A 10,360-nucleotide genomic window follows, 5' to 3' on the forward strand; every position below is an offset into this window, starting at 1 on the left:
CAGAGAGACAATGTAGTTATATTAATGATATGTGTGTGCTGGGAGAGGGGAGGGTATTAAGCTAATTCTCCCTATGGAAAAGACATCATAATTGTGAGGCATCTTGTTGATCTCTGTTGTTTGATTTTTTTCTTGTCTCCCTTTGCTAGACTAGAGGTGGCAAATTTAGAAACATGAAACATTTATTACTCTCTTGAAGTTTCTGGTGGAAATTGGCAAGTGATTAATCACCTCATTTTGGTTTTCCACTGGAGAATTAAATTACTCAGCAGAATTTTTGTTGTATTGAGAGAACTTCTGACCATTCTGAATCAGAGAAGTTTGAGGAAACAACACAGGGAAATAAATACATATTATATGCTGTAGGTATATATGTATTTTATACATATTTTGAAAAAAATAAATTTTTTTTTATTTCTCTTTAGATTGGTCAGGGGGACATTGTCAATACTGCGTATAAAGGCTATAGATTTTATTAGAAACCAACCCAGTTTAAGTTGATGCTGTTGTTTTCTGAGGGTACAAGCATCTATTATTTCATGAATAAATGCTACTGCTCAGGTCATTATCACCATCTCTTCTCAAGTACTGAGACTTGGCTCAGTCATGCTAATTGCCCATGTGCATGATCTTCATAAAAGGCAAATCCAGTGTTGTCAAATGACCTTGGGATTTTGCCAGCTCTCTCTTCTGTTCTCATTCAGTCACTCTCAGCTATAAAGGATGAAGATGATCTAGCAGGTACAGGTGCCTCCTCAGTGGCATCAATTATGGAGCTGCTGTGCTCCCTGGAGTTGCATTTTCTTTTTTCCTGACTGAAAAGAAGAGCCTTGGCTTGCTCTAGCCTCTTGATTCCTTGATCATAAACTTGAGTACTCAGGACATCATGGCACTGTACCTTGTTATTAGAGTACACAGTACTGACACCTGCAAGAACAGCCTAATAAGGTTGAGCACATGCAGAATTGCACAAACAGATTAAAGGAGTAATCTGAAGTTTCCAGTAGGTGGTTAGAGCTGTTTTATTCTTCCTCTCCTCCCACTCTTCAGCTGGTAACGTAAGTTTATTCATATTCCAGGCAAATAATAAAAATTTTGTAAATAATTTAACTGGAAGAGACCTTTTTTTTTTTTTAATTAAAGGCTGTTGCACACCTCTTTTTGCCTGGCAGTCACTTGCAATATTGTTATGTGTGCATATTATTTACAGTATAATTTTTTCAAGAAGTGAAAATTTTATATTGCTCTACTAGTACATCCTAAGACACTGAGTGTTATTTGTCACAAATATGTGCTGTCAAGAAAGGCATCTCAACACAAAGGGAAAGGAACAGTAGGAACAGCTGTGCTAAATCTTTTGTGGTACCTGTACATCCTGTCATTTATTGTGGAAAAATGATAACAGCGCACAAATGCAACTCTAGAAGACAGGGATGAACTGTTGGAGCTGGAGACACTGTGAATGAATGAACAAACTGCTTGTTTTTCTGGGGTTACTTCTGTGGGTGCCTTTATATTAGTTTGGCTGAACAAGTCTGACATAAAGATTGATGTAACTTATTGGCTGCAGAGCTTCTCTGAGAGGCTGTTGTCAGTCTCTTTCAGGAGGAAGCTTGCAGTGAATCGCTCCATATATTTGGCAAGATGTGACATGTTTTGATGAAGTCTGATGGGCACCTGTATGTTTTGCCAGGTTCATTTTATCAATGACTTATTTCAGAATGACTTCATTTTATTTGCTGCTCAAAGTCCTAGAGAAGATTAAACAAATGTAAAGGCTGGCTCTTCAAACATATGCTTGTTTTAAGAATGAGAATAATTTCCTCTGCCTTCAATGTCACTATTCATATATCTAATGTTAAATATACTCTTGCTCATCTGGACCTTCAGTTTGCAATGAAGTTAGTGTGAACTTTTACATTACATTTGATAAAGCTTTGGATAAAGCCTTGCATATGCATACATAGGAAATTAATGTCTACTAATTGCAAAGCTTTCAAAGTACCACAGAGACTCATAGTGCTCTTACAGCTAATCTACTCTGAGTTAATTATCAGTCTTGGTAAATTTATGTTAAAAGCTTGGCGCAAATAATGAGTCAAACAACAGAACTTTTACCCACACAGAGTGTGGAATTAAGTCCAAATTTAGATTCCCCATCTCAGGGAGAAAGAATTTAAACATATGTCTCAAACTGCCTGAAAAGATGATGAAATTTAAACTAGGCCTCAGCTGTAAAATCTGAAAAGAGATAAAATCTTACTAAGTTTTGATTAAGTCAGCTCATCTTAGACTAGTATGAGTTAGAAAACTCACACTTTGTAACTTGATTTTTTTATCAGTGCAACACCACAGGGCAGTCATTTTTTATACTGATATTACTAAAAAATAGAATGTGATGAAACATGTACTGAACATTATGATTAGGAATTTAAAAAACAAAACAAACATTTTTATTGTTTCATTAATTAAATCAACTGTAATTCAGATTCTGCATCCAATAAAACTATTTCTTTTTTAAATTCAGGTAATAACTATATTAATTAACCAAATATTATAGGTTTTTTAGAGAAAATTTTGGTTAAAGAGAAATTGGAAAGCATTACTTTTAGATGCTAGTGTGTATTTTGCAGCCTAAACACAACTTTTGTTACAAATAAACAGTGTACTTGATTTAATGAGAGTATATTTTATGTATAAAAGATTCAGACAAAGATTTCTGTACATCTCCCAGGAAAAAAAAAATTCTATTTGAGGTAAAATTAACTTTTCAAGTTTCAATATAGTAAAAAATATATTTTTCTCATAAAGGAAAAATTGATATATAACATAAATAAAGTCATAGAATTACTTTTTCTTTTGAAACATATATAGTAACTTTTTTTCCCTAGTTTGACTATTTAGTTTATAGCATCTTGGAAAAATCTGATTTGTCTAAGATGTACTTGAAATCTCTCAAAGTGTCTTCTGGTAGTATTGTATTTCTGCATTCATTCTGAGTACCACCTGAGGAAGCTGGAACTAAATATACTATAACAGTGTAAAATAAGGCTATAACAATTTTTTTTTTAATTCTTTTATCAAAAATATATTTATAAGTATTTTTTCCTTATATTTACAATTATATCATTACTAACATTTTCTTTATCACATATTTAACTCCTCAAGTTTTCAACTTTTTAAATCAAGATAAGTTCTATTAATATTATAGTTGTGAAATTGTAACAGTTACAAATATTATTAAGGCATTGCTGTTTGACTTCAAGAATTGTAAAATAATGAGAATTTGTAATTATTTTTATTTATTTGAACCCATTTATCTGAACTTACCTAGCTACTTGTGGAATTCTGTATTAGTCAGGCACACAAACACAGAAATGTACAAAAAAGACTGAGAGAAAGAACTGATAAGATGACAGAAAAAGGAAATCTGAAAAGGAGACTTGACAAAGATATATATTGGGACAGTTAAAAGTTGTTTATACCCTTGAAAAAGGCCTTGTATAATGGTCAGGATTTCCACTTGCTTGAAGAGATATAGGAGAAACCTCACTAATTTATGAAAGTGTGCTACAAGCACAATTACTTTTTAATATTATATTAAATAGATGACAAGGAGACAATAACTGGTTGAAATAAGCAAGTCAATAAGGTAAGGGGAGCCTTTTTTTCCTGAGAAAAACACAAGCAGTGCCAGATATTCCATAGTAGGAAAACAGTGCACAGTGATCAGTGCTTACTGAGTAAGACCCAGTTATTCCAGCTTCACGACACATTTGGAAACAGAACTACTACAAGCCAAAAGCTCTTTTATTAAGGTTAACTTTTTTAGCAACACATTTTGTTTGCTGAATCTACAATTGTTTTCAATCATGAAGGAACCATTTTATGAATATTACTGTTGTGAAATTTTAGTGCTTAGGCAGTAATGGTGAAATGCAGGCACTTATTATAGGCATTTAAAGTTTTGTCTCAATAACTTTAGGTATATTCATGCTGTTACTTCTTCAAGTTAGCAGAAAAGAATGAAAAATAATGTTTAATGCGGATAGAAAGTCTGACAGGTTTTTATGAATTCTCATACAGGTTTTTTCACACAATCAAAACAAGTAGATTTTTAGCAAGACTAACTGCAACATTTCTCCATTGCTTTTCTAACGACATGCAATAAAAATGGAGACAAATTGCTACAATCATCAGACACATCAATATGAAACTGTTTGTGAATCATTTCCCATAAAATGCTGTATCACCTGATCAGTATTTTTGTCTTTTTTTTTTTTTTTCTGACAGTTTGAATCTTCTGGCAGCATGAATTTAGCTTTCATTAATATGTTCCTTCTATTAAGAGTTAGGTAAATATGTCCCACAGCATGCATGCTACCACTGTGGCACACACATTGATCAATTACTGAGTTTTTTGTTCTAAAAGTCATGCACTGGATGTCCCATATTAGTCACATGGTGACACCTTAGCCAGTCTTATGCTAGTCTTTCTTTACCCTTGTGTGTAAGTACACATGTAGAAGCTTGTGTATTTGAAGAAATACGTAAATTTCAGGAAAAAAATGGCTAATTGTTCCCAGAGAACATCACTGCAACACAGAGCTAAGGATCTTACATGTCACATTTTACTCCTCAGTGTAAGCTCAGGTCACTGGCCTGTTCTTCAGTCAGTGTTTATTGTTGAAAGCAGCACAGACTCAAATGTTTTTGTATTTCTTGTGACACCAGTGACACATTTCCTGAATGCTACACGTCAAATAGATAATCACAATATAAGGACTTGGGAAAAGTATAATGGCTTCAACCTGAGTTACAACCTTCAGTAAGCTATTTAAGATGGTAAGAAATATATTAATCATAAAAATTGGATATTTCACGCATGAACAAGTATTTGGAATATAATGTTAATGGAACAGAATAAATATGTAAAGCTTAGACAGAAACTTAATTTTTGCTTTATTTCAGTAGTACAAATAGTTATAATATCAGAATATCATCAAATTAAAATAAATTTGATATGTTTATAAGCATCTACAGGGAAGTAGGTGCTTATAAGCAGGTTTTAAATATTTTGACTCCACAAAGTGGCTCAGTTGCCATGTGAACTATAATAAATTTGCAACTTGGCCATATAGCTCCATGTGCATTTTGTTAGGTTCACAAACTGTTGGTAGAATGTCTTGACTAGTGAACTACGCAGTTTCATAATTGCCTTGATCTTTTTCAGTCTTCTACCTTTTGGGATCAGCTCTAGGGCCATCTTTAAACAGTTGGTTTATCTTTAGATATTTGGTCTTAATGAAACATTTTGTAGCTTCTGTATGAACTGTGTGAGCTCTTATTACATAGCTAGAAAACTTGGAATAAAGCAATGGATAACTTCAAATTTTACATTCAAACATTAAAAAAAAGCCAACTTATAGATGGCTAGTTAAAATAGACTGCTTCTTATAAAAAACATTTTCTATACCTTGTTTGTTATAATGTACTAGAGAAATGGCCTAGTCATCATATTTGATTTCTTACGAACCTAATGCAAATGAATAAGTTTTGAATAATAAGTATATCCCATAAAATACAATAATTAACTTCTTTGCACATGACAGTTTATAAAATGCTTATTTATGTCATAAAAATTTGATAAGCATTCCAGCAGGGACTCTCACAAATGTGCTCACCAAGATGGAAAATGGGCAATACAAGGGAAAGGTGGTAAAGAATTAACCTACTGACACTGGAGAAGGTGGATTTGGTAATCAAAAGATGAATAGTTACACAAAGTGAGTGACATACAGTTGTCATTTTTAATAGCAGTCATCATAATTAGCTCCTATACTCCAGGACAGAAAATCAAAATTATGATATTAGAAAAAAAGTGTAAGCTTAACAATTCAATTGACAAATATTAAAGAGAAGGAAAAATATTGAAAAACTGCAGAATATAAGACTTCTGGAAAACATAATTCAGATGTGAAAAATTATGAAGGAGACAAAAACTGGAATCTCTCAAGCCCAGTGTAAAAACACAGATGTAAAGACAAAGGGAAATGGAGTCACTAAATTAATGAAGCAAAAGGTGCAGCCTAAAAAGCTAATACTAAAGTAAATAATATTAAAGAAACCTCAAAACCTTCATAGATGACAAAGCAAATGATTATTACCGTCAAAAGGACAGTAATATGCATTATCATCAGCTTACATGGATGAGTAATGCATAGAATGGGTATTTTTCAAGAGATCATCTTCCCATTGCTTCCCAAGTCTTTTTATCTGCAGAGAATTATGCACTACAAAGATAACTGCAGATGCTACTCAGAAGTTGGATTAACCTTGCATCAGTGAAGTGTAACAAACTTCTAAAGGTGACCAAAATATGATTGTCTATACCATTTCTGAAACAATGCTTGAAAGGAAGAGAAAGTAGAAACTATAGTGGTTTTAAATGTCTAACTGCTGAAGCAAAATACCTGCCTTATTGCAATTGCTGTCACAGCAGAGCTTTATTGACAGTACCAAGGAATTCCTAGCAGATTATTGTCTACAGTGGAACAATCCAAAGATAAGAAACAGAAATTAAAAGTATGAAGTTTCAGAGAAGGTAGATTATGTATTTTGAATTCTATAGGAAGCTTAAGAATAAATTACTAGTATCATTAACTGTACTTACTTTGATGCTTTGTTGCTGTTCATCAGAATATTTTATGGAAGGATAGAGAAGTACAGATTTTTTTTTATTAACATAAAGGACAGTAGAGCACTCCCATGTTATATTTGCTATTCCATTAATGGTATGCAAAGATTTTCCAAAAAAATTGTACACTGGCTTGAAATAACAATAGAAGATGAGCTGTGTGAAGTGCTACTCTTGCTGTGCAGACTAGTGTTAGATTGACTTACAGAAGTAGAGAAACTATGAAATTTGGAGTGACAGTGGAAAGTCCAATGATTTGTGGACAGTGTAGATCCTCCCTTAGCTGCTATATGTAATACATAGACAAAATCCTAAAAAGAAAGAAGACTAGTTATCTCCAATGAAGGAGCATGGAAGGTTTCAAATAAAATAAAGCAAATAAACAAACAAAAAATCCAAATATGCCTATTAGAAAAGCCATGTTGTAGAAAATAATGTAGTAGGAACAGCCTGAACAGATGCAGAGTGAGTTTTGCAAGGAACTGGGCAAGTGGATCTGGGCCAAGATGGTGTTTGCATATCACCCATCTTGACAGATGGGGTGCAAGTCCTATAAAGATCAGGGGGAGTGGTGGCAGCCCTGAGAGTGGGAGAATAGAGGGGATAGCAGTTCATGAGAAGGTATAAATGTGTATAATGGATACAAAGACAGTGTAGTGTAACTGTTGGCAAGAAGGGATAACAGTTACGAGACAGAGCTACAATATGATGTGTCCCTTGCACGCCCCACACATTGCTCTCCTCAAAGGACTTCTTCCCTGACCGGGAATCAAACCCGGGCCGCGGCAGTGAGAGTGCCGAATCCTAACCACTAGACCACCAGGGAATATGGGGATATCATCAAAATATATTGCGTTAGAATACCTTAGATTAAATTAGAATGCTCATTTATCAATCTCTCAGGGAGTGCTTGATCTCACCTTAACTTTTATCCAACCTAGGGATTTTAGTTCCCTCAATAGTCCTTGGAGAAAGAAAGGGAATTCTTCTCACCCTTCTAAAATACATATCTTCATACGGTATGGGTCTCCCGCCTAATTTCCCTGTTTCTCTATGAATTGCTGTCTAAAAGATCAGGTTAGACTAGTTATCTAATGTTTAAATGTCCAGAGATACATCAAATTATTCTTACTTTGGGGATGATTTAATTTATTTCAAAGTAGGCATCTAATGGGTATGTACTACACTTCTGTGAGACAAGGAGGCACTTGGAGGGGCCTGGGGAAATCCTTTAGGACTCTAGGAGGTAAAGTCTTACTGAATACCTGTCTTCAGGCAATTACATTCCATAATGATGCAAAAGTAGGTCTTAAATCGTAGAGTCAGAGTGCTGCAATGGATGGCTATAAACTCTTCAGAATGGGTAGGCAAGGAGAGAGGATTGTGGGAGATGATTTGGATGAGGGGGTAGTGTACCCCCTTGTTTTTCAGATGACACCAAGTTGAGTGGGAGTGAGGGTAGAAAGGGTCTGCAGAGGGATCTGGACAGTCTGGATCGATGGGCTGAGGTCAGTTGCATGAGGTTCAATAAGGCAAAGTACCAGGTCCTGCACTTGGGTCACAACAACCCCATGCAGTGCTACAGTCTGGTGGAAGAGTGGCTGGAAAGTGGCCCAGTGAAAAAGGACCTGAGGATTCTGGTCAACAGTGGCTGAACATGAGCCAGCCATGTGCCCAGGTGACCAAGAAGGCCAATGGCATCCTGGACTATATCAGCAATAGTGTGGCCAGCAGGACCAGGGCAGTGATCTTCTCCCTGTGCTTGACACTGATGAGGCTACACCTCGAATCCTGTGTTCAGGTTTGGGTCCCTCACGACAACAAAGACATTGAGGTGCCAGAGAGTGCCCGGACAGGGGAAATGGAGCTGGTGAAAGATCTGGAGCACAAGTCTGAAAAGGAGGGGCTGGGGGAGCTGAGGGTGTTTATCTTGGAGGAAAGGAGGCTCAGAAGAGACCTTATCACTTTATACCACTCCCTGAAAGGAAGTGGTAGTGAGGTGGATGTCAGTCTCCCAGGTAACAAGTGACGGGATGAGAGGAAATGGCCTCAAGTTGCATCAGAGGATGTTTAGATTATTAGGGAATATTTCTTCACCACAAGAGTGGTCACGCATTGGAACAGGCTGCTCAGGGAAGTGTTTGAATCACGGTGCCTGGAAGTGTTCAAAAATGTGTGAATATGGCACTTGGGGATGTGGTTAAATGTTGAACATGGTGGTGATGCTGGGTGGATGGTTGGACTTTATGATCTCAAAGATGTTTTCCAATCTTAACAGTTCTATGGTTCTATATGTTCTATGTTCTATGGTTTAGGGGTAGACTTGGCAGGGACAGATAAACAGTTGGACTTGCTGATCTTAGAGTTCTTTTCCAATCTAAATTGTTCTACAATATCTCTATTTCATAGTGTTAACAGGGTTTGGGTTCTTTTTATTTCATCTGTGGCTTGTCTATATTTGTTTTTTCCTTAGCAAAGCCAAACCCAGCTGCAGTTAAGACCCACTAATAGCAGTTGCTATTAGAGTTAAGAGGAGAATAACTCCTGTGTTTCAGGTTTCTTTATATAGGTAGGAACCATAGTAGAAGCCTCGTCCGATATGCAGGCATTCAGGCATTCAGTGAAAGCTGAATCAAGCTTGCTATTGAGTTTTTCTGTGATATCAGTCCAGCCCTTCAGACCGAATTTGTATGGATCTAAAGAAGCTGTCTTCTTAGGAGCATTTCACCTCTCATAGCTCTAGTGCTAAGCTTCTAAGACGAATCCTTTCAATCTCTGTGCCTTTACAAATACCTCTGTATTTGCAATGTATATTCAAGACAAGGCAGGAGCCATGTGGAACTCTAGATTCTACATGCATTTGTGACAAGGAGCAGTCAAATACATTATTCTTTTCCTTTCTGAATATTAAGAAGTATTATGGGAGTGATGACTGCAAAAAATAAATAACCAATGTTTTCCCTCCCTCCTACCAGTCAACATGTTCCCTTCCAGAATGAGTTTTACCAGTCATTGAATACATTTTCTCAAATAGAGCAATTTGTCTATTTCTCTCATGCTGATTAAAGAAAATTAGAAACATTTTGCATGTAACACTAATCCCCTTCAGATTTGTTTGAGAGCATTTTGGTCATTTAGTCTTAGTTTAATAAATGTGAAACCATTAGTGTATTGCAAAGGTCACCAATATGTCATTCATGCACTGAGTGATTTAAACTCTTTTCCTCTTTTCTACATTATGCCATAGATAAAAAGTTCTTTTTGGCTTGAAAAACTGCTTCTGAATACAGGAATTTCTCGTTCATATTTTTTTCAGTATAATTCTACCATACTTTGGGCTGCAAGACTGAAAAAAAGGCTAAAAGGGACTACAGACTAAACTCAAGTTATGTCAATCATTGATCTGTGAAGAATTAAAACTAATTTCATTTGGAAAAAAAAAAAGCTAATACTCTTAAGAAAACCCCATGTAGTCATATTTCTGTGCATCTTTTACATAAAACCACAGGCACACTTCCAAAACGTGCAAAGTATATGTAGTTCATTTGAAGTTGTTTTCCTAACTAGCATGAGAATTTAAATTAGAAAAAGTATTTGTCTTTAATTCTTCAGTTCTAGATATGTAAATGCTACTCAGACTATTTTTCACTAAAGGATAGTTGG

The 10,360-nt window shown here is 35.5% G+C and overlaps 1 non-coding gene across 1 annotated transcript; it reads right to left on the reverse strand.

The window, feature by feature from the left end:
- Window positions 1-7,451: 7,451 nt before the first annotated feature.
- On the reverse strand, window positions 7,452-7,523 carry TRNAE-CUC. Its single transcript has one exon. It is a non-coding gene; the product is annotated as a tRNA-Glu (tRNA).
- Window positions 7,524-10,360: the final 2,837 nt, after the last annotated feature.

The sequence above is a fragment of the Manacus vitellinus genome, unplaced genomic scaffold (genome assembly GCF_001715985.3).
Source record: "Manacus vitellinus isolate BGI_N305 unplaced genomic scaffold, ASM171598v3 scaffold_11_pilon, whole genome shotgun sequence".
Classification (NCBI taxonomy): Eukaryota; Metazoa; Chordata; class Aves; order Passeriformes; family Pipridae; genus Manacus; species Manacus vitellinus.